This window comes from Balaenoptera borealis (assembly GCF_965194805.1).
Source record: "Balaenoptera borealis genome assembly, chromosome: 3".
In the NCBI taxonomy this organism is placed as follows: Eukaryota; Metazoa; Chordata; class Mammalia; order Artiodactyla; family Balaenopteridae; genus Balaenoptera; species Balaenoptera borealis.
In genome coordinates, this window is record NC_138866.1 from 44013093 (window position 1) to 44041023 (window position 27931).

Here is a 27931-nt window from a genome sequence, read left to right on the forward strand (position 1 = left end):
AGTGTCATTTTCTAGTGTTCCAACTGTTGAACAAGTGCTTAATATTGAAGAGGTACATGATTTATATAATAAGATAACTTTTACTGAGCTTACTATGTGCTAGGTGTACACTTTCTGTGTAGTGAATCATTTAATTCTCATAAAATCATTTGAGGTGGGTATTGTTAGCATTATTACACAAATGCAGAAACTGGGACACTGAATAGTTAAGAAACTTGTCAAAGGTCACAGAGCCTAGAAGTGGTAGAGTTGGGATTTGAACCAGGCAGACTGGCTCGAGTCTGTGCTTTTAGCCACTACACTGAACTTAGAGCCTAGTTCTGTCCTCTGGGAAAGTTTTTCATAGTTATTTCTAATAACAAGAGAGAACAAGGCACAGTATCCCTTCTCCTTTCAATGCCTTATACGACTCCCTGACCCCTGGGTGTTATTCTAACCTTCAAAGGTGAGCAAGAAAGCCTAGTTACCCTTTGTATGAGAATCTGAGAATCACTGCCCTTTAGACTTAAGAATATTTCAGAAGAAATGCTACTCTTGAGCTTCAGTCTAAATCAGCCCAATACTCCTCCCTGAAAATGCCCATCTTATCATAAGTATATAAGTCTATTGAAAGATGGTATTAAACCAATGATGAATTTAACTCAAAATACACAGGTGAACCTCAGTATATAATATAGGATAAATATATCTAAGAAAGTCAAATATTATGAGATGAGAAAAGATATACCTACTGCTCAGGGATTGGAATCAAGAGCAGGAAAGTCTGCTGTGCTTAAGTGGGTAAAGTCACAGGATTACATTTTCGTTGATAACTAGGGAGAATTCTCCCTGAAGCTCAAGTTCTTGATGCCCTCTGTTCCAGTCCCTGGTAGAATTGTCAAATCCCTCTTTCGGCTCTTAGTTACTTGATTACCTGCTGAAGTCCTGCAATTGCCACAGCTGTTGCTATTTTAGCTCCTTGAATTTATGAGCACCAGTGCGTCTCCCTTGCATCTGCTTTGGCTGTTGCTTTTGAAATGAGCAGTAGCATGGGAGGTTTTGGGGGGTGCAGCCCAAACAGCTCTGTGGGGCTGAGGGCAGCTAAGAAAAGGAGCAAATCTTTACTTGGGGATTGGAATAGTAGCAACATTAAATGTGTATATATTTTTCTGAGGAATGCCAAGTATTTTTTTTTTTTTTTAAAGATTTATTTATTTAATTGATTGATTGGTTGCTATGTTGGGTCTTCGTTTCCGTGCCAGGGCCCTCTCTAGTTGCGGCAAGCGGGGGCCACTCTTCATCGCGGTGCGCGGGCCTCTCAGTATCGCGGCCTCTCTTGTTGCGGAGCACAGGCTCCAGACGCGCAGGCTCAGCAGTTGTGGCTCACTGGCCCGGCTGCTCCGCGGCATGTGGGATCTTCCCAGACCAGGGCTCGAACCCGTGTCCCCTGCATTCGCAGGCAGACTCCCAACCACTGCGCCACCAGGGAAGCCCGCCAAGTATTTTTAAAGAGAGAATCCTGACTCATCATGCAGAAGCACAAGGACACACACCAAAAATAGTGGCGTGACTCTGCAGTGAGGTGACAGTGGGTTTTGCTTTTCAAATAGAGGGGTGATATATGGAGAGAGGACAATTTTCTTTTCTCTAAAGGACCCTGTCAGCTCAGGAGGATCTTCCTTTCAGATGATTGCTAGGTGAACAGAGGAGATGGAGGGCAGGGAGGGAGCAGGATGTGGATCTGGAGGGAGGTGGTACCATTTCTGTAAGCATTTCTCCTCGTTTTTCTTAATGGAAATCAACATACACTCTGGTTTCCTCAAGGTCTAGATCAAATTGATCTTTAGCCAAGGAGCAAGCCCATCAGACGTCTTTACAAGTCCTCAATTCTATTTGGGCTTTGATTTGGGGAAAGCTATTTTTCACATCTGCCTGGCTTTGCCTAACCTCATGTTGCCACGACCTCAGAGGAAGGCCAATTGCCGAGAAGGTTCACTAAGGACAATAAGATATCTTCCGCAGAGTCAGATGTTTGGGATCTTGACATGCCCCACAGCTGGGCTCACTGGCTCTTAATGCACAAGTGGCCAGAGTTACCAGCTGAAGCACCTCAGAATGAAACTGCATCTCTCCTAGCCTGAGCTGCAAAGACTGGACCTCTCTGTTTCTACTCAGAGTGGCTCCTTCAGAAGATAGAGGGAGAGGATGCATCTCCCCACCAAAATGAATTCTGGTCAACTCCAAGTGAATCTACACACCCCATTAAAATAAAGTTGATTTAACAAATCATTGCTGAATGGCACATTTAAAGCAGAATCATTAAATGTTATGTTTTAACATTTTTGTAAGAAATTATCTGAAGGTAAAAGGAAGGAAAGAAAGATTAATTTGGGTCTGTGTTGGTCAAATCTTGAGGAGCACTAACTTTCTGAGAAAGAAAAGAGCTTTTAAGAGTCCTGAAATGGAAACTGGATACACAAAAGCTACGTGGTTGAACACAGCTCCTGCCCTGGGGTTTCAGATCCAGGTATGGGACTTCCGCCCCTGTGTAAGATGTTGTGCAGCAGACTAATACTCTCACTGAGAATGACTAGAAATGCCACAGAAAATATAATCAATTTTAAAATTCTGTTAAAATGCCTAAGAGGGCTGCTGATGCCCATGCGTCACAACTAGACGGGTCTATATTTTGAAGAGGGTAGAATCACTGATAGGAGCGCTGTTGATCGGCAGCTTCTGTTAACCTGGGACATTTGCAGACTCTGGATGTAGAGTAAGAGCCTGAGAATCTGGTCTTTGGACAGAGAACTGCTACTGGAGGTGAGAAACCAGCCGAGCTCTTGACAGTCTCGTAGGGTTGGAAAGACAATGTTAGTAGCCGGTAAGAGGTCACCAGCTGTGAGCATGAACATGCCATGGGCATCCATTAATATGTTTCATAGAAGGAATGGAGAATTGTGGTCAATCCTGTAAGAAGGTCAGATAAGAGCTTCTCCAGAAAGGGTTGTTCAGGATGAGGAACAGCTTTCATTAGCAAAGCGGGAGTATTCCAGAAAATTTAAATAAGTGATACTTTAACAACTAGACAAGTTAAACTAGTGAAGCTGTGCGTTATCATTAGTCAAATCCATTTCACCTGACTTCACTAATCAAGGTTTTAAGGCTTGCATGTCCTCCAAGCTGGCTTATAGCCTAAACAATAAGATATTCGCCGGAGTTGTCTTCCAGGAACTTGGCCGTCAGCTGTGTCTAGTTAGAGCTCAGCCGGTTAAGACTGGATGGGATTACCAAACCCTCCACTGGGCATGCGCAAGTGTCCTCTCTGTGACCCTTTTGACTCCAGAGGGCCGAAAACTCCACCCCCAGATGATGGTAAGCACTTCCACGTTTGAGCGGACAGAGGCCTGTAGTTAGTCACGGCTGCGCAGAACCACGATTACCGCACCTTTTTCCAATCACCTTTCCCCACGCCCCTTCCGCTTACACGCCTCAGACCGCCCTGCTGCTTGATCGCATAAATACCCCCGGCCCCTCGCTTTCAGGAAGGTGGGTTAGAAGCTTGTTCTTCTGTTTTATCGCTTGGCTGCCTCGCAAATTAAAACCCTTTTGGCATTTTGACTTCGGGCATGGGGCAAAACGAACCTGGTCCAGGAACACTACCTTAAGGTATTGATTAAAATTTTATTGTAAAGAATGAAAATGTAATATATATATCACCAATACATGTGCATATATAGTAATATATCTATAGTCATAATTCCTTTTTAATTAATATATTTAACATAAATGATATTTCTACCGTGCTCAAAACAGGCTTTTTTAAAAAATTAATTATTTATTTTTGGCTGTGTTGGGTCTTCGTTTCTGTGTGCAGGCTTTCTCTAGGTGCGGCGAGTGGGGGCTACTTTTCATCGCAGTGCACGGGCTTCTCATTGTCGTGGCTTCTCTCGTTGTGGAGCATAGGCTCTAGACGCGCAGGCTCAGTAGCTGTGGCTCACGGGCTTAGTTGCTCCGCGGCATGTGGGATCTTCCCAGACCAGGGCTCGAACCCGTGTCCCCTGCATTGGCAGGCAGATTCTTAACCACTGCGCCACCAGGGAAGCCCAAAACAGGCTTTTTGAAGTTTAAAGTTTCCCTTTGCTATCCTCATTCACTAGTTTAGGAGGAAAAGAAAGGGTTTGATAGGCAGAATCTGATCCTGTTTGGATTATCAGCAGCTCCAGATTAATGCATTGCAAATTGTCCTGTACTGTGTGGCAGGTTAGGCCACTTTTGGACTCTAGGCTCCTGAAGAATGGAGCTAATACTGTGAATCTGATGTACACAGGATGCCACCAATATTAGTTCTCATGAATATGCTTTTTTTTTTCTTTTAAATTCAGGCCTGGAACAAGAATGCAGCTCAGGGCTATCCAGTTGGCGTCTGCCTACACTTATGTTTTGCAAGGTACCATACTATAAATGTTTTTGTATTCTATTAAGTGATTTTTGTCTGACATGAATATTTATAAGAATGGATACCATTGTTAGATGTTGTTAGTGATTTAACTTTGAAAAGATTTTCTATTTCTCTTTCATGCTTCTGGTTTGTATTGACGAGTATTAAGATTGAAGGTGAGCTGTGAATCTTTTTTTCCCCAGCCAAACACAAAATAACTGATAAGGCCGATATAAGATTATAACTATATTCAGTAATCCTAGATTTCAAATTTTTTCTTATTGGAATAATTTTATCAATTTAGGCTAACAACATGTATACCACTAAAATATTGCTTTTTTGTGGAGACTCTCTTCAGCAAGTGGTATTGGGAAAGCTGGACAGCTTCATGTAAATCAATGAAGTTAGAACACACCCTCACATATTACACACACAAAAACCCCTCAAAGTGGCTTAAATAATTAAATATAAGGACACCATAAAACTCCTAGAAGAGAACATAGGCAAAGCATAAATCTCTGACATAAATCATACCAATGTTTTCCTAGGTCAGTCTCCCAAGGCAATAGAAATAAAAGCAAAAATAAACAAATGGGACCTAATCAAACTTATAAGCTTTTGCACAGCAAAGGAAACCATAAGCAAAATGAAAAGACAACCTACAGATTGGGAGAAAATATTTGCAAATGATGCGACTGACAAGGGATTAATTTCCAAAATATACAAACAGCTCATACAATTCAGTAACAACAACAACAACAAAAAATCAAAATAGACATTTCTCCAAAGAAGACATACACATGGCCAACAGGCACATGAAAAATGCTCAACACCTCTAATTGTTAGAGCAATGTAAATCAGTGAGGTACCACCTCACAGTGGTCAGAATGGCCATCATTAAAAAGTCTACAGATAAATGCTGGAGAGGGTGTGGAGAAAAGGGAACCCTCCTACACGGTCGGTAGGAATATACATTGGTGCAGCCACTATGGAGAACAGTATGGAGGTTCCTTAAAAAACTGAAAGTTAGAGATACCATATGATCCAGCAATCCCACTCCTGGGCATATATCCGGAAAAAAACTCTAATTTGAAAAGATACATGCACCCCAGTGTTCCTAGCAGCACTATTTACTATAGCCAGGACATGGAAGCAACCTAAATGCCCATCAACAGATGAATGGATAAAAAAGATATGGTATATATACACAATGGAATACCATTCAGCCTTAAAAAAAGGATGAAATAATGCCATTTGCAGCAACATGGACGGACTTAAAGGTTATTATACTAAGTGAAGTAAGTTAGAAAGAGAAAGACAGCATATGATATCACTTATATGTGGAATCTAAAATATGACACAAATGAACATATTTATAAAACAGAAACAGACTCACAGACGTAGAAAACAAACGTAGAAAACAAACTTATGGTTACCAAAGGGGAAAGGAGGTGGGGGAGGGTTAAATGAGAAGTTTGGGATTAGCAGATACTAACTACTATATATGAAACAAACTGTATATAGCACAGGGGACTATATTCAATATCCTCTAATAAACCATAATGGAAAAGAAATAAAAATCCTGCTTTTATCTACATACATATTGGGAATCTGCATGAGATTTTGATTTGTTTTGGAAAGTGTTGTACACATAGACTAAATAAATAGTTTTCAAATTGTCTAAGTTAAAACAATATAATAAGGACACTTGGTCTATCTTCTTAAATGTAAGTGCAATATTGTGGACTGTAGGTACAATGTTCTACAGATCTCTTGAGCTTAATCATCTTATTTAACTGAAATGTCATGCCTGTTAACTAATAACACCTCATTTCCCCCCCCCACCCCCATCCTCTAGAAACCACCATTCTAGTCTTTGATTTTATGAATTTGAACTATTTTCAATACTTCATATAAGTGGACTCATGCAGTGCTTGTCTTTCTGTGTTGGGCTTATTTCACTTAGGCTAATGTCCTCAAGGTCCATCCATGTTGTCACATATTGCAGAATTTCCTTCAGTTTTAAGGCTGAATAATATTTCATTGTATGTATATACCACGTTTTCTTTATCCAGTCATCTGTCAACAGAAATTGGGGTTGTTTCTGCACTTAGCTATTGGGAATAGTGCTGCAATGAATATGGGACTGCTAATATCTCTTCAAGATCCTGATTTCAATTCTTTTGGATATATATCCAGAAGTGGGATTGCTGGATAATATAATAGTTCTATTTTTAAAGTTTTTGAGCAACTTTCATACTGCTTTCTATAGAGGCTGCACCATTTTGCATTCCCACCAACAGTGTGCAAGTGCCCCTATTTGTACACATCCATGCGAACACTTGTCTTTGTTTTTTTATAATAGCCATCCTAACAAGTAAGAGGTGATATCTCATTTGGTTTTGATTTGAATTTCCCTAATAATTGATGAAGAGCATTTTTTCATATACCTGTTGGTCATCTTCTTTGCAGACACATCTATTTAAGGCCTCATTCCTTTTTTTTTTTTTTTTGGATTTTGAATTTTATTTTATTTTTTTATACAGCAGGTTCTTATTACTTATCCGTTTTATACATATTAGTGTATACATGTCAATCCCAATCTCCCAATTCATCACACCACCACCACCCCTGCCACTTTCCCCCCTTGGTGTCCATACGTTTGTCCCCTACATCTGTGTCTCAATTTCTGCCCTGCAAACCGGTTCATCTATACCATTTTTCTAGGTTCCACATATATTCGTTAATATACGATATTTGTTTTTCTCTTTCTGACTTACTTCACTCTGTATGACAGTCTCTAGATCTATCCACGTCTCTACAAATGACCCAATTTCGTTCCTTTTTATGGCTGAGTAATATTCCATTGTATATATGTACCACATCTTCTTTAGCCATTCGTCTGTTGATGGGCATTTAGGTTGCTTCCATGACCTGGCTATTGTAAATAGTGCTGCAGTGAACATTGGGGTGCATGTGTCTTTTCGAATTATGGTTTTCTCTGGGTATATGCCCAGTAGTGGGATTGCTGGGTCATATGGTAATTCTATTTTTAGTTTTTTAAGGAACCTCCATAGTGTTCTCCATGTGCCTGTATCAATTTACATTCTCACCAACAGTGCAAGAGGGTTCCCTTTTCTCCACACCCTCTCCAGCATTTGTTGTTTGTAGATTTTCTGATGATGCCCATTCTAACTGGTGTGAGGTGATACCTCATTGTAGTTTTGATTTGCATCTTTCTAATAATTAGTGATGTTGAGCAGCTTTTCATGTGCTTCTTGGCCATCTGTATGTCTTCTTTGGAGAAATGTCTATTTAGGTCTTCTGCCCATTTTTGGATTGGGGTGTTTGTTTCTTTAATATTGAGCTGAATGAGCTGTTTATATATTTTGGAGATTAATCCCTTGTCCGTTGATTCATTTGCAAATATTTTCTCCCATTCTGAGGGTTGTCTTTTCGTCTTGTTTATGGTTTCCTTTGCTGTGCAAAAGCTTTGAAGTTTCATTAGGTCCCATTTGTTTATTTTTTCTTTTATTTCCATTACTCTAGGAGGTGGATCAAAAAAGATCTTGCTGTGATTTATGTCAGAGTGTTCTTCCTATGTTTTCCTCTAAGAGTTTTATAGTGTCCAGTCTTACATTTAGGTCTTTAATCCACTTTGAGTTTATTTTTGTGTATGGTGTTAGGGAGTATTCTAATTTCATTCTTTTACATGTAGCTGTCCAGTTTTCCCAGCACCACTTATTGAAGAGACTGTCTTTTCTCCATTGTATATCTTTGCCTCCTTTGTCATAGATTAGTTGACCATAGGTGTGTGGGTTTATCTCTGGGCTTTCTATCTTGTTCTATTGATCTATGTTTCTGTTTTTGTGCCAGTACCATATTGTCTTGATTACTGTAGCTTTGTAGTATAGTCTGAAGTCAGGGAGTCTGATTCCTCCAGCTCCGTTTTTTTCCCTCAAGACTGCTTTGGCTATTCGGGGTCTTTTGTGTCTCCATACAAATTTTAAGATGATCTGTTCTAGTTCCGTAAAAAATGCCATTGGTAATTTGATAGGGATTGCATTGAATCTGTAGATCGCTTTGGGTAATATAGTCATTTTCACAATGTTGATTCTTCCAATCCAAGAACATGGTGTATCTCTCCATCTGTTGGTATCATCTTTAATTTCTTTCATCAGTGTCTTACAGTTTTCTGCATACAGGTCTTTTGTCTCCTTAGGTAGGTTTATTCCTAGATATTGTATTCTTTTTGTTGCAATGGTAAATGGGAGTGTTTCCATAATTTCTCTTTCAGATTTTTCATCATTAGTGTATAGGAATGCAAGAGATTTCTGTGCATTAATTTTGTATCCTGCAACTTTACCATATTCATTAATTAGCTCTAGCAGTTTTCTGGTGGCAGTTTTAGGATTCTCTATGTATAGTATCATGTCATCCGCAAACAGTGACAGTTTTACTTCTTCTTTTCCAATTTGTATTCCTTTTATTTCTTTTTCTTCTCTGATTGCCATGGCTAGGACTTCCAAAACTATGTTGAATAATAGTGGTGAGAGTGGACATCCTTGTCTTGTTCCTGATCTTAGAGGAAATGCTTTCAGTTTTTCACCGTTGAGAATGATGTTTGCTGTGGGTTTGTCATATATGGCCTTTATTATGTTGAGGTAGGTTCCCTCTATGCCCACCTTCTGGAGAGTTTTTATCATAAATGGGTTTTCAATTTTGTCAAAAGCTTTTTCTGCATCTATTGAGATGATCATATGGTTTTTATTCTTCAGTTTGTTAATATGGTGTATCACATTGATTGATTTGCATATATTGAAGAATCCTTGCATCCCTGGGATAAATCCCACTTGATTATGGTCTATGATCCTTTTAATGTGTTGTTGGATTCTGTTTGCTAGTATTTTGTTGAGGATTTTTGCATCTATATTCATCAGTGATATTGGTCTGTAATTTTCTTTTTTTGTAGTATCTTTGTCTGGTTTTGGTATCAGGGTGATGGTGGCCTCATAGAATGAGTTTGGGGTGTTCCTTCCTCTGCAATTTTTTGGAAGAGTTTGAGAAGGATGGGTGTTAGCTCTTCTCTAAATGTTTGATAGAATTCACCTGTGAAGCCATCTGGTCCTGGACTTTTGTTTGTTGGAAGATTTTTAATCACAGTTTCAATTTCATTACTTGTGATTGGTCTGTTCATATTTTCTGTTTCTTCCTGGTTCAGTCTTGGAAGGTTATACCTTTCTAAGAATTTGTCCATTTCTTCCAGGTTGTCTATTTTATTGGCATAAAGTTGCTTGTAGTAGTCTCTTAGGATGCTTTGTATTTCTGCGGTGTCTGTAGTAACTTCTCCTTTTTCATTTCTGATTTTAGTGGTTTGAGTCCTCTCCCTCTTTTTCTTGATGAGTCTGTCTAATGGCTTATGAATTTTGTTTATCTTCTCAAAGAACCAGCTTTTAGTTTTATTGATCTTTGCTATTGTTTTCTTTGTTTCTATTTTATTTATTTCTGCTCTGATCTTTATGATTTCTTTCCTTCTGCTAACTTTGGGTTTTGTTTGTTCTTCTTTCTGTAGTTTCTTTAGGTGTAAGGTTAGGTTAGATTGTTTACTTGAGATTTTTCTTGTTTCTTTAGGTAGGCTTGTATAGCTATAAACTTCCCTCTTCGAACTGCTTTCGCTGCATCCCATAGGTTTTGGGTCGTCGTGTTTTCATTGTCATTTGTCTCTAGGTATTTTTTGATTTCCTCTTTGATTTCTTCAGTGATCTCTTGGTTATTTAGTAACGTATTGTTTAGCCTCCATGTGTTTGTGTTTTTTACGTTTTTTTCCCTGTAATTCATTTCTAATCTCATAGCGTTGTGGTCAGAAAACATGCTTGATATGATTTCAATTTTCTTAAATTTACTGAGGCTTGATTTGTGACCCACGATGTGATCTATCCTGGAGAATGTTCCGTGCACACTTGAGAAGAACGTATAATCTGCTGTTTTCGAATGGAATGTCCTATAAATATCAATTAAATCTATCTGGTCTATTGTGTCATTTAAAGCTTCTGTTTCCTTATTTATTTTCATTTTGGATGATCTGTCCATTGGTGTAAGTGAGGTGTTAAAGTCCCCCACTATGATTGTGTTACTGTCAATTTCCTCTTTTATAGCTGTTAGCAGTTGCCTTATGTATTGAGGTGCTCCTATGTTGGGTGCATATATATTTATAATTGTTATATTTTCTTCTTGGATTGATCCCTTGATCATTATGTAGTGTCCTTCTTTGTCTATTGTAACATTCTTTATTTTAAAGTCTATTTTATCTGATATGAGTATAGCTACTCCAGCTTTCTTTTGATTTCCATTTGCATGGAATATCTTTTTCCATCCCTTCACTTTCAGTCTGTATGTGTCCCTAGGTCTAAAGTGGGTCTCTTGTAGACAGCATATATATGGGTCTTGTTTTTGTATCCATTCAGCAAGCCTGTGTCTTTTGGTTGGAGCATTTAATCCATTCACGTTTAACGGAATTATCGATATGTATGTTCCTATGACCATTTTCTTAGTTGTTTTGGGTTGGTTTTTGTAGGTCCTTTTCTTCTCTTGTGTTTCCCACTTAGAGAAGTTCCTTTAGCATTTGTTGTAGAGCTGGTTTGGTGGTGCTGAATTCTCTTAGCTTTTGCTTGTCTGTAAAGCTTTTGATTTCTCCATCGAATCTGAATGAGATCCTTGCTGGGTAGAGTAATCTTGGTTGTAGGTTCTTCCCTTTCATCACTGTAAGTATATCTTGCCTCTCCCTTCTGGCTTGAATTTTGCCAGAAGAGTTTTTGTAGAGTTTCTGCTGAGAAAGCAGCTGTACTCCTTATGGGAGTAGAGCTGTTAACCTTATGGGAGTTCCCGTGTATGTTATTTGTCGTTTTTCCCTTGCTGCTTTCAATAATTTTTCTTTGTCTTTAATTTTTGCCACTTTGATTACTATGTGTCTCGGCGTGTTTCTCCTTGGGTTTATCCTGTATGGGACTCTCTGTGCTTCCTGGACTTGGTGGCTATTTCCTTTCCCATGTTAGGGAAGTTTTCGACTATAATCTCTTCAAATATTTTCTCGGGTCCTTTCTCTCTCTCTTCTCCTTCTGGGACCCCTATCATGAGAATGTTGTTGGGTTTAATGTTGTCCCGGAGGTCTCTTAGGCTGTCTTCATTTCTTTTCATTCTTTTTTCTTTAGTCTGTTCCGCAGCAGTGAATTCCACCATTCTGTCTTCCAGGTCACTTATCCGTTCTTCTGCCTCAGTTATTCTGCTATTGATTCCTTCTAGTGTAGTTTTCATTTCAGTTATTGTATTGTTCATCTCTGTTTGTTTGTTCTTTAATTCTTCTAGGTCTTTGTTAAACATTTCTTGCATCTTCTCGATCTTTACCTCCATTCTTTTTCCGAGGTCCTGGATCATCTTCACTATCATTATTCTGAATTCTTTTTCTGGAAGGTTGCCTATCTCCACTTCATTTACTTGGTTTTTTTCTGGGGTTTTTTCTTGTTCCTTCATCTGGTATATAGCCCTCTGCCTTTTCATCTTGTCTATCTTTCTGTAAATGTGGTTTTTGTTCCACAGGCTGCAGGATTGTAGTTCTTCTTGCTTCTGCTGTCTGCCCTCTGGTGGATGAGGCTATCTAAGAGGCTTATGCAAGTTTCTTGATGGGAGGGACTGGTGGTGGGTAGAGCTGGGTGTTGCTCTGATGGGCAGAGCTCAGTAAAACTTTAATCTGGTTGTCTGCTGATGGGTGGGGCTGGGTTCCCTCCCTGTTGGTTGTTTGGCCTTAGGCGACCCAACACTGGAGCCTACCTGGGCTCTTTGGTGGGGCTAATGGCGGACTCTGGGAGGGCTCACGCCAAGGAGTACTTCCTAGAACTTCTGCTGCCATTGTCCTTGTCCTCATGGTGAGCTACAGCCACCCCCCACCTCTACAGGAGACCCTCCACACTAGCAGGTGGGTCTGGTTCAGTGTCCTATGGGGTCACTGCTCCTTCCCCTGGGTCCCGATGCACGCACTACTTTGTGTGTGCCCTCCAAGAGTGGAGTCTCTGCTTCCCCTAGTCCTGTTGAAGTCCTGCAATCAAATCCTGCTAGCCTTCAAAGTCTGATTCTCTAGGAGTTCCTCCTCCCCTTGCCAGACCCCCAGGTTGGGATGCCTGATGTGGGGCTCAGAACCTTCACTCCAGTGGATGGACTTCTGTGGTATAAGTGTTCTCCTGTTTGTGAGTCATCCACCCAGCAGCTATGGGATTTGATTTTATTGTGATTGCGCACCACCCCGCTCCACCGTCTCATTATGGCTTCTTCTTTGTCTTTGGGTGTGGGGATTATTTTCTTATGAGTTCTAGTGTCTTCCTGTCGATGACTGTTGAGTAGTTGTGATTCCGGTGCTCTTGCAAGAGGGAATGAGAGCACGTCCTTCTACTCTGCCATCTTGAACCAATCCGTCTCCATTTTTAAAATTGGGTTATTAGGTTTTTTGTTTATTGAGTTGTATGAGTTATTTACATGCTTTGGAGATTAACACCTCATCAGATATACGGTTTAGAAGTATTTTCTCTCATTCTGTAGGTTGCCTTTTCCCTCTGTAGATTGTTTCTTTTGCTGTGCAGAAGCTTTTTAGTGTGATGCAGTCCCAGTTATTTATTTTTGTTTTTGTTCCATGTGCTTTTGGTGTCATATCCATGAAATCATTACCAATACCAAGGTCATAAAGATTTTCCTCTATGTTTTCTTCTAGGACTTTTACATTTTCAGGTTTTTTGTTTAAGTCTTTAACCCACTTAGAGTTGATTTTTATGTATGGTGTAAGATACAGGTCCAACTTCATTCTGTTATATGTGGCTATCCAGTTTTCCCGACACCAAGTAGTTGAAGAGACTATCCTTTCCCTATTGTGTATTCTTTGTACCCTTGCTGAAAATTGGTTGACCATGTATGCATGGATTTATTTGTAGGCTCCCTATTCTGTTCCATTTGGTTTATATGTCTTTTTATGCCAGTACCACACTTTTTAAAATTGCAGTATTGTTGATTGTACCATACTGTGTTGATTACTGTATCTTTGTAAGATGTCTTGAAATTAAAGTGTGATACCTCCTAGTTTTGTTCTTTCTTAGAATTGATTTGGATATTTGTGGTCTTCTTTTGTGGTTTCATATGAATTGTAGAATTGCTTTTTCTATTTCTGTAAAAAAAAAAAAAAGTCTTTGAATTTTGATAGGGATTGCATAGAATCTGTAGATTGCTTTGGGTAGTATGAACATTTTAACAATATTAAGTCTTCCAATTCATGAAAATGGGATGTTTTTCCATTTGTTTATTTCTAAATTTCTGTCATCAATATTTTAGTTTTCAGTATATAAATATTTTACCTCCTTAGTTTATCCCTAAGTATTTTCTTTTTTTTTGGTACTATTGTAAATGGGGTTGTTTTCCTAATTTCCTTTTCAGATAGTTCAGTGTTAGTAAATAGATATGCAACTGATTTTTGTATGTTGACTTTTGTATCCTGAAACTTTACTGAATTCATTCATTATAATTATTTTTAATGGAATCTTGGAGTTTTCTACATACAAGACCATATTGTGTGTAAACAGGGATAATTTTACTTCTTCCTTTCCCATTTGGATGCTTTTTATATCTTGTCTAATTACTCTGGCTAGTACTTCCAGTACCATGTTAAGTAGAAGTGATGAGAGTGGACATCCTTGCCTTGTTCTGATTTTTAGAGAAAAAAACTTGTAGTTATTCACAATTGAGCATGTTAGGTGTGTGCTTTTCATTTATGGTCTTTATAATATTGAGGTATTTACCTTCTATTCTTAGTTTATTGAACGTTTTTATCATGAATGAATGTTGAATTTGATTAAATGGGGTTTTTTTTGCATCTATTTAGACAATCATGCAATTTTGAAAAAATTCTTAAATTGAAGCATACTTAATTTACAATGTTGTGTTTCAAGAGTACAGCAAAGCAATTCAGTGTTGGTTTCAAGTGTACAGCAAAGTGATTCAGTTATATATATGACATATATATATTCTTTTTCCAATTCTTTTCCATTATAAGTTTTTACAAGATATAGAACATAGTTCTCTGTGCTATATAGTAGGTCCTTGTGGTTTACCTATTTTATTACAGTAGAATGTGTATGTTAATCTTAAACTCAATTTATCTACCCCCCATCCCCTTTGGTGACAATAAGTTTGTTTTCTATTTTTGTGAGTCCCTTTCTGCTTTGTAAATAATTCATTTGTATCATTTTTTTAGATTCCACATATAAGTGATATCATATATCTGTCTTTCTCTCTCTGACTTACTTCACTTAATATGATAATCTCTAGGTCTATCCATGTTGCTGCAAATGGCATTATTTCATACTTTTTTATGCCTGAGTAATATTCCATTGTATATATGTACCACGTCTTTATCCATTCATCTGTCGATGGACATTTGTGTTGCTTCTGTGTCTTAGCTATAGTAAATAGTGCTGCTATGAACATTGGGGTGCATGTACCTTTTTGAACTATAGTTTTGTATGGATATATGCCCAGGAGTGGAATTGCCGGATCATAAGGCAACTCTATTTTTAGCTTTTAAGGAACCTCCATACTGTTCTCCATAGTGGCTGCATCAATTTATGTTCCTACCAACAGCATAGGAGGGTTCCTTTTTCTCCACACCCTCTTCAACATTTATTGTTTGTAGACTTTTAAATGATGGCCATTCTGACCAGCGTGAGGTAATACCTCATTGTAGTTTTGATTTGCTTTTATCTAATAATTAGCAATGTTGAGCATCCTAACATGTGCCTGCTGGCTATATGTATGTCTTCTTTAGAGAAATGTCTATTTAGTTCTTCTGCCCTAAAAAAAACATTTTTTGATTGGGTTGCTTGTTTGTTTTTTGATATTAAGCTGTATGAGCTGTTCGTATATTTTGGAAATTGATCCTCTGTTGGTAGCATTGTTTGTAAATATTTTCTCCCACTCTGTGGGTTGTCTTTTCATTTTGTTTATGGTGTTCTTTGCTGTGCAAAAGCTTTTGAGCTTAATTAGGTTCCTTTTGTTTTTATTTCCGTTACTCTAGGAGACAGACCCAAAAAAATATTAGGGCAATTTATGTCAAAGAGTGTTCTACCTATGTTTTCCTCTAGGAGTTTTATAGTGTCTGGCCTTATATTTAGGTCTTTAATCCATTTTGAGTTTGCGTGTGTGTGTGTGTGTGTGTGTGTGTGTGTGTGTGTGTGTGTATGGTGTTAGAGAACGGTCTAATTTCATTCTTTTACATGTAGCTGTCCAGTTTTCCCAGCACCACTTATTGAAGAGACTGTCTTTTCTCCATTGTATATTCTTGCCTCCTTGTCATAGATTAATTGACCATAAGTGGGTGGGTTTATTTCTGGGCTCTCTCTTCTGTGCCACTGATCTATGTGTCTGTTTTTGTGCCAGTACCACACTGTTTTACTTACTGTATCTTTGTAATGTAGTCTGAAGTCAAGGAGCATTATTCCTCCAGCTCCGTTCTTCTTAAGATTGTTTTAGCTGTTCAGGGTCTTTTGTATTTTCATACAAATATAAAATTTTTTGTTCTAGTTCTGTGAAAAATGCCATTGGCAATTTGATAGGGATTGCATTGAATCTGTAGATTGCCTTGGGTAGTATGGTCATTTTAACAATATTGATTCTTCCAATCCAACAACATGGTATATCATTCCATATATTTGTGTCATCTTCAATTTCTTTCATCAGTATCTTGTAGTTTTTGGAGTACAGGTTTTTGCCTCCTTAGGTAAGTTTATTCCTAGGTATTTTATTCTTTTTGATGTGATGGTAAATGGGATTGTTTCTTTAATTTCTCTTCTTTCATTGTTAGTGTATAGAAATGCAACAGATTTCTGTGTATTAATTTTGTATCCTATAATGTTACTAAATTCATTGATGAGTTCTAGTAGTTTTCTGGTAGCATCTCTGGTAGTGACAGTTTTTCTTCTTTTCCAATTTGGATTTCTTTCCTTTTTCTTCTCTGATTGCCATGGCTAGGACTGCCAAAACTATGCTGAATGAAAGTGGCAAGAGTGGACATCCCTGTCTTGTTCATGATCTTAGAGGAAATGCTTTCAGCTTTTTGCTGTTGAGTGTGATGTTAGCTATGGGTTTGTCATATATCACCTTTATTATATTGAGGTAGGTTCCTTCTATGCCCACTTTCTGAAGAGTGTTTATCCAAAATGGATGCTGAATTTTATCAAAAGCTTTCTCTGCATCTTTTGAGATGATCATAAGGCTTTTATCCTTCAATTTGTTAATGTGGTATATCACACTGATTGATTTGAAGATACTGAAAAATCCTTGCATCCCTGGGATAAATCCCACTTGATCATAGTGTATGATCCTTTTAATGTATTGTTAGAGTAGGTTTGCTAGTGTTTTGTTGAGGATTTTTGCATCTATGTTCATGAGTGATATTGGCCTGTAATGTTCTTTTTTTGTGTGTGATATCTTTGTCTGGTTCTGTATCAGGGTGATGGTGGCATCAGAGAATGAGTTCAGAGGTGTTCCTTCCTCTGCAATTTTTTGGAGTAGTTTCAGAAGGATATGTGTTAACTCTTCCCTAATTGTTTGATAGAATTCACCTATGAAGCCATCTAGTCCTGGACTTCTGCTTCTTGTAAGTTTTTAAATTACTAATTCAATTTAAGCCCTGGTAATTTTTGTGTTCATATTTTCTATTTCTTCTTGGTTTAGTCTTTGGAGATTGTACCATTCTAAGAATTTGTCCATTTCTTCTAGGTTGTCCATTTTGTTGGCGTATAGTTACTTGTAGTAGTCTCTTATGATCCTTTGTGTTTCTGTGGTGTTGGCTGTAACTTCTCCATTTTCATTTATAATTTTATTGATTTGGGCCCTCTCCCTTTTTTTCTTGATGAGTTTGGCTAAAGGTTTATCAATTCTGTTTATTTTCTCAAAGAACCAGCTTTTAGTTTCATTGATCTTTGCTGTTGTTTTCTTTGTCTCTATTTCATTTATTTTTGCTCTGATCTTTATGATTTCTTTCATTCTACTAACTTTGGGTTTTGTTTGTTCTTCTTTCTCTAGTTGCTTTAGGTATAAGGTCAGGTTGTTTATTTGAGATTTTTCTTGTTTCCTGAGGTAAGATTGTATTGCTATAAACTTCCCTCTTAGAACTGCTTTTGTTGCATCTCATAGGTTTTGGATCATCACGCTTTCATTTTCATTTGTCTCTAGGTATTTTTTAATATTCTCTTTGCTTTCTTCAGTGATCCATTGGCTGTTTAGAAGCATCTTGTTTAGCCTCCACGTGTTTTTTTTTTACAGTTTTTTTCTTGTGGTTAATTTCTAATCTCATAGAAAAGATGGTCTGAAAAGATGCTTGATATGATTTCAATTTTCTTAAATTTACCAAGCCTCACTTTATGGCCCAGCATGTGATCAATCCTGGAAAGTGTTCCGTGTGTACTTCAATGTGTATTCTGCTGCTTTTGGATGGAATGCTCTATAAATGTCTATTTAGTCCATCTGGTCTAATATGTCATTTAAGGCCAGTGTTTCCTTATTGATTTTCTGTCTGGATGATCTATCCATTGGTAAAAGTGGGGTGTTAAAGTCCCCCACTATTATTGTGTTTACTGTGGATTTCTCATTTTATGGATGTTAGTTTTTGACATATATATTGAGGTGCTTCTATGGTGGGTGTATATATATTTACAATTGTTATATGTTCATCTTGGATTGACCCCTTAATCATTATGTAGTGTCCTTCTGTGTCTCTATAACCATCTTTATTTTAAAGTCTATTTTGTCTGATATGAATATTGCTACTCCAGCTTTCTTTTGATTTCTGTTTACATGGAATACCTTTTTCCACCCCCTCACTTTCAGTCTGTATGTGTCTCTAGATCTGAAGTGGGTCTCTTACAGCCAGTATATACACGGGTCTTATTTTTTGATTCCATTTAGGCAGTGTATGTATTTTGGTTGAAGCATTTAATCCGTTTACGTTTAAGGTAATTATTGATATGTATGTTCTTATTTCCATTTTGTTAATTGTTTTGTATTTGTTTTTGTAGGTCTTTTTTCTCCCCTTCTTCTTTTGTTCTCTTCTCTTGTCGTTTGATAACTACTTTTAGTGTTGTGTTTGGATTCCTTTTTATTTTGTGTGTGTGTATCTATTGTAGGTTTTTGATTTGTGGTTACTATGAGGTTTTGATATGGCAGTCTATATATAAACAAGACTATTTTAAGTTGCTGGTCTTTTAATTTGAAATGCATTTCCAATATCCTGCATTTGTACTCTCCTCTTCTCATGATTGCTGGTTTTGATATCATATTTGTGTGCGGATGATTTCCTGCCTTTACTGGTGAGCTTTTCCATTCATAATTTTCTTGTTTCTAGTTGTGGCCTTTTATTTTTTTCTGCCTAGAGAAGTTCCTTTAGCATTTGTTGCAAAGCTGGTCTGGTGATGCTCAATTCTCTTAGCTTCTGCTTGTCTGTAAAGCTTCTGATTTCTCCATTTCATCTTAATGAGAGCTTTGCTGGGTAGAGTATTCTTGGTTGTAGGTTCTTCCCTTTCATCAGTTTAAATATATCATGCTACTCCCTTCTGGCCTGTAGAGTTTCTGCTGAAAAATCAGATGATAACCTTATGGCAAATCCCTTGTATGTTATTTGTTGCTTTTCCCTTGTTGCTTTCAATACTTTTGCTTTGTCTTTAACTTTTGTCAGTTTGATTACTATGTGTCTTGGTGTGTTCCTCCTTGGCTTTATCCTGCCTGGGACTCTCTGCACTTCCTGGACTTGGGTGTCTGTTTCCTTTCCCATGTTAGGGAAGTTTTCAGCTATTATCTCTTCAAATATTTTCTCAGGTCCTTTTTCTCTCTTCTCCATCTGGGACCCTTACAATGTGAATGTTGGTGTGTTTAATTTCGTCCCAGAGGCCTCTTAGACTGTCCTCATTTCTTTTCATTCTATTCCATGGCAGTGATTTCCACCATGCTGTCTTCCAGTTCACTTACCTGGTCTTCTGCCAAATTTATTCTGCTATTCATTCCGTCTAGTATATTTTTCAGTTCTGTTATTGTATTGCTCACCTCTTTCTGTTTGATCTTTAGTTTGTCTAGGTCTTCGTTAAACATTTCTTGTATCTTCTCGGTGTGTGCCTCCATTCTTTTTCTGAGATCTTGGATCATCTTTACTATCATTACTCTGAATTCTATTTTGGGTAGATTGCCTATCTCCACTTCATTTAGTTGTTCTTCTTGGATTTCTTCTTGTTCCTTTGTCTGGGACGTATTCCTCTAGCATCTCATTCTGTGTAAATTTTTTGTGATTGCAGTTTCCATCCTGCAGGCTGCAGGGTTGTAATTCTTCTTGCTTCTGCTGTCTGCCTCCTGGTGGATGAGGCTGGCCTAAGAGGCTTGTGCAGGCTTCCTGGTGGTAGGGACTGGTTCCTGCCCACTGGTGTGTGGAGCTGGGTCTTGTCCCTCTGGTTGGCAGGACTGTGTCAAGAGGTGGGTTTAGTGGGAAGCTGTGGGCTCAGGAAGACTTTAGGCATCCTGTCTGCTGATGGGTTGGGCTGTGTTCCTGCCCTGTTGGTTATTTGGCCTGAGGCATCCCAGCAGTGGAGCCTACAGGCTGTTGGGTGGGGCCAGGTCTTGGTGAGAAAATGGCAGCCTCCAGGAGGGTTCACACCAATGCTACTCCTCAGAACTACCACCGCCAGTGTCTTTGTCCCCGCAGTGAGCCACAGCCACCCTGCGCCTCCACAGGAGACTCTCCAATACCAACAACTAAGTCTGGCCCTGTTTCCTGTGAGGTCACTGCTCTTTACCCTGGGTCCTGGTGTGCACAAGACCTTGTATGCACCCTCCAAGAGTGGAATTACTGTTTCCCTCAGTCCTGTGGAATTCCTGAGAACAAAGCCTGCAGCTCTTCAAAACCAGATGCTCTGGGGGCTCCTCCTCCCATTGCCAGACCTCCAGGCTGGGGAGCCTGACGTGGGGCTCAAAACTTTCACTCCTGTGGGAGAACCTCTGTGATATAATTATTTCCAGTTTGTGGGTTGCCAACCTGGCAGGTATGGGATTTGTTTTTATAACCATTGTACCCCTCCTGTCTCACTGTGGCTTCTTCTTTGTCTTTGGATGTAGGCTATCTTTTTGGGTAGGTTCCAGTGGGTTTTTTTTTGTTTGTTTGTTTTTCAGCAGTTCGTTGTGATTTTGTTGTTTTTGTGAGAAGAGGTGAGCTCACGTCCATCTAATCCATCATCTTGTCTCCACCTTCTTTGCTTTGAATTTGTTTTTGTCGGTCTCTTTTTCGTCTTTCTTCTTTTGTTCTATCTCTCTTGTGATTTAATGACTATCTTTAGTGTTATGTTTGGATTCTTTTTCTTTTTAGTGTGTATATCTATTATAGATTTTCATTTTGCAGTTACCATGAGGTTTTTGTTTAGGAGTCTGTATTTATACATGCTTGTTTTCAGTTGCTTTTCTCTTAATTTCAAGTATATTTTATATACTCTGCATTTGTACTCTCCTCCCATCATGATTACTGTTTTGTTTTTTTGTTTGTTTGTTTTTTGTTTGTTTTTTATACTGCAGGTTTTTATTAGTCATCAATTTTATACACATCAGTGTACATATGTCAATCCCAATCGCCCAATTCAGCACACCACCATCCCCACCCCACCGCAGTTTTTCCCCCCTTGGTATCCATATGTCTGTTCTCTACATCTGTGTCTCAACTTCTGCCCTGCAAACCAGCTCATCTGTACCATTTTTCTAGGTTCCACATACATGCGTTAATATATGATACTTGTTTTTCTCTTTCTGACTTACTCCACTCTGTATGACAGTCTCTAGATACATCCACGTCTCAACAAATGACTCAATTTCGTTCCTTTATATGGCTCAGTAATATTCCATTGTATATATGTACCACAACTTCTTTATCCATTCGTCTGTTGATGGGCATTTAGGTTGCTTCCATGACCTGGCTATTGTAAATAGTGCTGCAATGAACACTCGGGTGCATGTGTCTTTTTGAATTACAGTTTTCTCTGGGTATATGCCCAGTAGTGGGATTGCTGGGTCATATGGTAATTCTATTTTTAGTTTTCTAAGGAACCTCCATATTGTTCTCCATAGTGGCTGTATCACTTTATATTCCCACCAACAGTGCAAGAGGGTTCCCTTTTCTCCACACCCTCTCCAGCATTTGTTGTTTGTAGATTTTCTGATGATGCCCATTCTAACAGGAGTGATGTGATACCTCATTGTAGTTTTGATTTGCATTTCTCTAATAATTAGTGATGTTGAGCATGTTTTCATGTGCTTCTTGGCCGTCTGTATGTCTTCTTTGGAGAAATGTCTATTTAGGTCTTCTGCCCATTTTTGGATTGGGGTGTTTGTTTCTTTAATATTGAGCTGAATGAGCTGTTTATATATTTTGGAGATTAATCCTTTGTCCGTTGATTCATTGGCAAATATTTTCTCCCATTCTGAGGGTTGTCTTTTTGTCTTGTTTATGGTTTCCTTTGCTGTGCAAAAGCTTTGAAGTTTCATTAGGTCCCATTTGTTTATTTTTGTTTTTATTTCCATTACTCTAGGAGGTGGATCAAAAAAGATCTTGCTGTGATTTATGTCAAAGAGTGTTCTTCCTATGTTTTCCTCTAAGAGTTTTATAGTGTCCAATGGTCTCTAATCCATTTTGAGTTTATTTTTGTGTATGGTGTTAGGGAGTATTCTAATTTCATTCTTTTACATGTAGCTGTCCAGTTTTCCCAGCACCACTTATTGAAGAGACTGTCTTTTCTCCATTGTATATCTTTGTCTCCTTTGTCATAGATTAGTTGACCATAGGTGCGTGGGTTAATCTCTGGGCTTTCTATCTTGTTCCATTGATCTATGTTTCTGTTTTTGTGCCAGTACCATATTGTCTTGATTACTGTAGCTGTGTAGTATAGTCTGAAGTCAGGGAGTCTGATTCCTCCAGCTCCATTTTTTTGCCTCAAGACTGCTTTGGCTATTCAGGGTCTTTTGTGTCTCCATACAAATTTTAAGATGATCTGTTCTAGTTCCGTAAAAAATGCCGTTGGTAATTTGATAGGGATTGCATTGAATCTGTAGATCGCTTTGGGTAGTATAGTCATTTTCACAATGTTGATTCTTCCAGTCCAAGAACATGGTATATCTCTCCATCTGTTGGTATCATCTTTAATTTCTTTCATCAGTGTCTTATAGTTTTCTGCATACAGGTCTTTTGTCTCCCTAGGTAGGTTTATTCCTAGGTATTTTATTCTTTTTGTTGCAATGGTAAATGGGAGTGTTTCCATAATTTCTCTTTCAGATTTTTCATCATTAGTGTATAGGAATGCAAGAGATTTCTGTGCATTAATTTTGTATCCTGCAACTTTACCATATTCATTAATTAGCTCTAGCAGTTTTCTGGTGGCAGTTTTAGGATTCTCTATGTATAGTATCATGTCATCCACAAACAGTGACAGTTTTACTTCTTCTTTTCCAATTTGTATTCCTTTTATTTCTTTTTCTTCTCTGATTGCCGTGGCTAGGACTTCCAGAACTATGTTGAATAATAGTGGTGAGAGTGGACATCCTTGTCTTGTTCCTGATCTTAGAGGAAATGCTTTCAGTTTTTCACCGTTGAGAATGATGTTTGCTGTGGGTTTGTCATATATGGCCTTTATTATGTTGAGGTAGGTTCCCTCTATGCCCACCTTCTGGAGAGTTTTTATCATAAATGGGTTTTCAATTTTGTCAAAAGCTTTTTCTGCATCTATTGAGATGATCATATGGTTTTTATTCTTCAGTTTGTTAATATGGTGTATCACATTGATTGATTTGCGTATATTGAAGAATCCTTGCATCCCTGGGATAAATCCCACTTGATTATGGTCTATGATCCTTTTAATGTGTTGTTGGATTCTGTTTGCTAGTATTTTGTTGAGGATTTTTGCATCTATATTCATCAGTGATATTGGTCTGTAATTTTCTTTTTTTGTAGTATCTTTGTCTGGTTTTGGTATCAGGGTGATGGTGGCCTCATAGAATGAGTTTGGGAGTGTTCCTTCCTCTGCACTTTTTTGGAAGAGTTTGAGAAGGATGGGTGTTAGCTCTTCTCTAAATGTTTGATAGAATTCACCTGTGAAGCCATCTGGTCCTGGACTTTTGTTTGTTGGAAGATTTTTAATCACAGTTTCAATTTCATTACTTGTGATTGGTCTGTTCATATTTTCTGTTTCTTCCTGGTTCAGTCTTGGGAGGTTATACCTTTCTAAAAATTTGTCCATTTCTTCCAGGTTGTCCATTTTATTGGCATAAAGTTGCTTGTAGTAGTCTCTTAGGATGCTTTGTATTTCTGTGGTGTCTGTTGTAACTTCTCGTTTTTCATTTCTGATTTTATTGATTTGAGTCCTCTCCCTCTTTTTCTTGATGAGTCTGGCTAATGGCTTATCAATTTTGTTTACCTTCTCAAAGAACCAACTTTTAGTTTTATTGATCTTTGCTATTGTTTTCTTTTGTTTCTATTTCAATTATTTCTGCTCTGATGTTTATGATTTCTTTCCTTCTGCTAACTTTGGGTTTTGTTTGTTCTTCTTTCTCTAGTTTCTTTAGGTGTAAGGTTAGATTGTTTACTTGAGATTTTTCTTGTTTCTTTAGGTAGGCTTGTATAGCTATAAACTTCCCTCTTAGAACTGCTTTCGCTGCATCCCGTAGGTTTTGGGTCGTCGTGTTTTCATTGTCATTTGTCTCTAGGTATTTTTTGATTTCCTCTTTGATTTCTTCAGTGATCTCTTGGTTATTTAGTAACATATTGTTTAGCCTCCATGTGTTTGTCTTTTTTACGTTTTTTTCCCTGTAATTCATTTCTAATCTCATAGCGTTGTGGTCAGAAAACATGCTTGATATGATTTCAATTTTCTTAAATTTACTGAGGCTTGATTTGTGACCCAAGATGTGATCTATCCTGGAGAATGTTCCGTGCGCACTTGAGAAGAACGTGTAATCTGCTGTTTTTGGATGAAATGTCCTATATATATCAATTAAATCTATCTGGTCTATTCTGTCATTTAAAGCTTCTGTTTCCTTATTTATTTTCATTTTGGATGATCTGTCCATTGGTGTAAGTGAGGTGTTAAAGTCCCCCACTATGATTGTGTTACTGTCAATTTCCTCTTTTATAGCTGTTAGCAGTTGCCTTATGTATTGAGGTGCTCCTATGTTGGGTGTATATATATTTATAATTGTTATATCTTCTTCTTGGATTGATCCCTTGATCATTATGTAGTGTCCTTCCTTGTCTCTTGTAACATTCTTTATTTTAAAGTCTATTTTATCTGATATGAGTATAGCTACTCCAGCTTTCTTTTGATTTCCATTTGCATGGAATATCTTTTTCCATCCCCTCACTTTCAGTCTGTATGTGTCCCTAGGTCTAAAGTGGGTCTCTTGTAGACAGCATATATATGGGTCTTGTTTTTGTATCCATTCAGCAAGCCTGTGTCTTTTGGTTGGAGCATTTAATCCATTCACGTTTAAGGGAATTATCGATATGTATGTTCCTATGACCATTTTCTTAGTTGTTTTGGGTTGGTTTTTGTAGGTCCTTTTCTTCTCTTGTGTTTCCCACTTAGAGAAGTTCCTTTAGCATTTGTTGTAGAGCTGGTTTGGTGGTGCTGAATTCTCTTAGCTTTTGCTTGTCTGTAAAGCCTTTGATTTCTCCATCGAATCTGAATGAGATCCTTGCTGGGTAGAGTAATCTTGGTTGTAGGTTCTTCCCTTTCATCACTTTAAGTATATCTTGCCTCTCCCTTCTGGCTTGCAGAGTTTCTGCTGAGAAATCAGCTGTTAACCTTATGGGAGTTCCCTTGTATGTTATTTGTCGTTTTTCCCTTGCTGCTTTCAATAATTTTTCTTTGTCTTTAATTTTTGCCACTTTGATTACTATGTGTCTCGGCATGTTTCTCCTTGGGTTTATCCTGTTTGGGACTCTCTGTGCTTCCTGGACTTGGGTGGCTATTTCCTTTCCCATGTTAGGGAAGTTTTCGACTATAATCTCTTCAAATATTTTCTCTGGTCCTTTCTCTCTCTCTCCACCTTCTGGGACCCCTATAATGCGAATGTTGTTGCATTTAATGTTGTCCCAGAGGTCTCTTAGGCTGTCTTCATTTCTTTTCATTCTTTTTTCTTTAGTCTGTTCCGCAGCAGTGAATTCCACCATTCTGTCTTCCAGGTCACTTATCCGTTCTTCTGCCTCAGTTATTCTGCTATTGATTCCTTCTAGTGTAGTTTTCATTTCAGTTATTGTATTGGTCATCTCTGTTTGTTTGTTCTTTAATTCTTCTAGGTCTTTGTTAATCATTTCTTGCATCTTCTCGATCTTCACTATCATTATTCTGAATTCTTTTTCTGGAAGGTTGCCTATCTCCACTTCATTTAGTTATTTTTCTGGAGTTTTTTCTTGTTCCTTCATCTGCTACATAGCCCTCTGCCTTTTCATCTTGTCTATCTTTCTGTAACTGTGGTTTTTGGTCCACTGGCTGCAGGATTGTAGTTTTTCTTGCTTCTGCTGTCTGCCCTCTGGTGGTTGAGGCTATCTAAGAGGCTTGATGGGAGGCTCTGGTGGTGGGTAGAGCTGACTGTTGCTGTGGCGGTCAGAGCTCAGTAAAACTTTAATCCACTTGACTGTTGATGGGTGGGCCTGGGTTCCCTCCCTGTTGGTTGTTTTGCCTGAGGCAACCCAACACTGGAGCCTACCTGGGCTCTTTGGTGGGGTTAATGGCAGACTCTGGGAGGGCTCACGCCAAGGAGCACTTCCCAGAACCTCCGCTGCCAGAGTCCTTGTCCCCACAGTGAAACAGAGCCACCCCCCACCTCTGCAGGAGACCCCCCAACACCAGCAGGTAGGTCTGGTTCAGTCTCCCCCAGGGTCACTGCTCCTTCCCCTGGGTCCCGATGCGCACACTACTTTGTGTGTGCCCTCCAAGAGTGGGGTCTCTGTTTCCCCCAGTCCTGTCGAAGTCCTGCAATCAATTCCCACTAGGCTTCAAAGTCTGATTCTCTAGGAATTCCTCCTCCCGTTGCCGGACCCCCAGGTTGGGAAGCCTGATGTGGGGCTCAGAACCTTCACTCCAGTGGGTGGACTTCTGTGGTATAAGTGTTCGCCAGTCTGTGAGTCACCCACCCAGCAGTTATGGGATTAGATTTTACTCTGATTGCGCCCCTCCTACCATCTCACTGTGGCTTCTCCTCTGTCCTTGGACGTGGGGTATCCTCCTTGGTGAAGTCCAGGGTCTTCCTGTCAATGATTGTCCAGCAGCTAGTTGTGATTCTGGTGCTCTCGCAAGAGGGAGTGAGAGCACGTCCTTCTACTCCGCCATCTTGGTTAATCCTCTCTGAATTTGTTTTTCACGATTACTGTTTTTTTTTTTAATTAATTTACTTATATTTATTTATTTATTTATGGCTGTGTTGGGTCTTCGTTTCTGTGCGAGGGCTTTCTCCAGTTGCGGCGAGCGGGGGCCACTCTTCATCGCGGTGCGCGGGCATCTCACTATCGCGGCCTCTCTTGTTGCGGAGCACAGGCTCCTGATGCGCAGGCTCAGTAATTGTGGCTCACAGGCTTAGTTGCTCCGTGGCATGTGGGATCTTCCCAGACCAGGGCTCGAACCCGTGTCCCCTGCATTGGCAGGCAGATTCTTAACCACTGCACCACCAGGGAAGCCCCCACGATTACTGTTTTTGATATTACATTTTACATCTAATTGTTTTATGTATCCCTTAACTGCTGATTGTGGATACAAATGATGTTACTACCTTTGTCTTTTAACCTCCCTATTAGCTGTGCATGGCTGATTTCCCACCTTTATTGTACGTTTGCCTTTACCATACCAAAAGTGAGCTTTTCCATTTTGTAATTTTGTTTCCAGTTGTGGCCTTTCCTTTTCCACCTAGAGAAGTTCTTTTAGCATTTGTTGTAAAGCTGGTTTGGTGGTGCTGAAATCTTTTAGCTTTTGCTTGTTTGTAAAGCTTTTGATTTCTCCATCAAATCTGAATGAGAGCCTTGCTGGATAGAGTATTCTTGGTTGTAGGTTTTTCTCTTTCATCATTTTAAGTATGTCATGCCATTCCCTTCTGGCCTGCAGAGTTTCTGCTGAAAAATCAGCTGATAGCCTTAGGGAAATTCCCTAAGGAATATTATTTGTTGCTTTTCCCTTGTTGCTTTTAATATTCTCTTTATCTTTAAAAAAAAATTTTATTGGAGTATAGTTGACTTATAATGTGTTAGTTTCAGGTGTACAGCAAAGTGAATCAGGTGTGTGTGTTTGTGTGTTTGTGTGTGTGTGTACATATATATATATACATATATATAATCTCCATTCTTTTTCAGATTCTTTTCCCATATAGGTTATTACAGAATATTGAGTAGAGTTCCCTGTTCTGTACAGTAGGGCCTTATTA

At 38.6% G+C, this 27931-nt stretch overlaps 1 long non-coding RNA gene across 1 annotated transcript in view; it reads left to right on the forward strand.

Moving 5' to 3' along the window:
- Positions 1-1171: 1171 nt before the first annotated feature.
- Positions 1172-27931, forward strand: part of LOC309626224 — a 62196-nt gene continuing 35436 nt past the window's right edge. Inside the window, exons 1-2 of the long non-coding RNA XR_014243046.1 lie at positions 1172-3645; positions 4362-4426. This is a non-coding gene — a long non-coding RNA (uncharacterized lncRNA). The remainder of the gene's footprint in view (positions 3646-4361; positions 4427-27931) is intronic.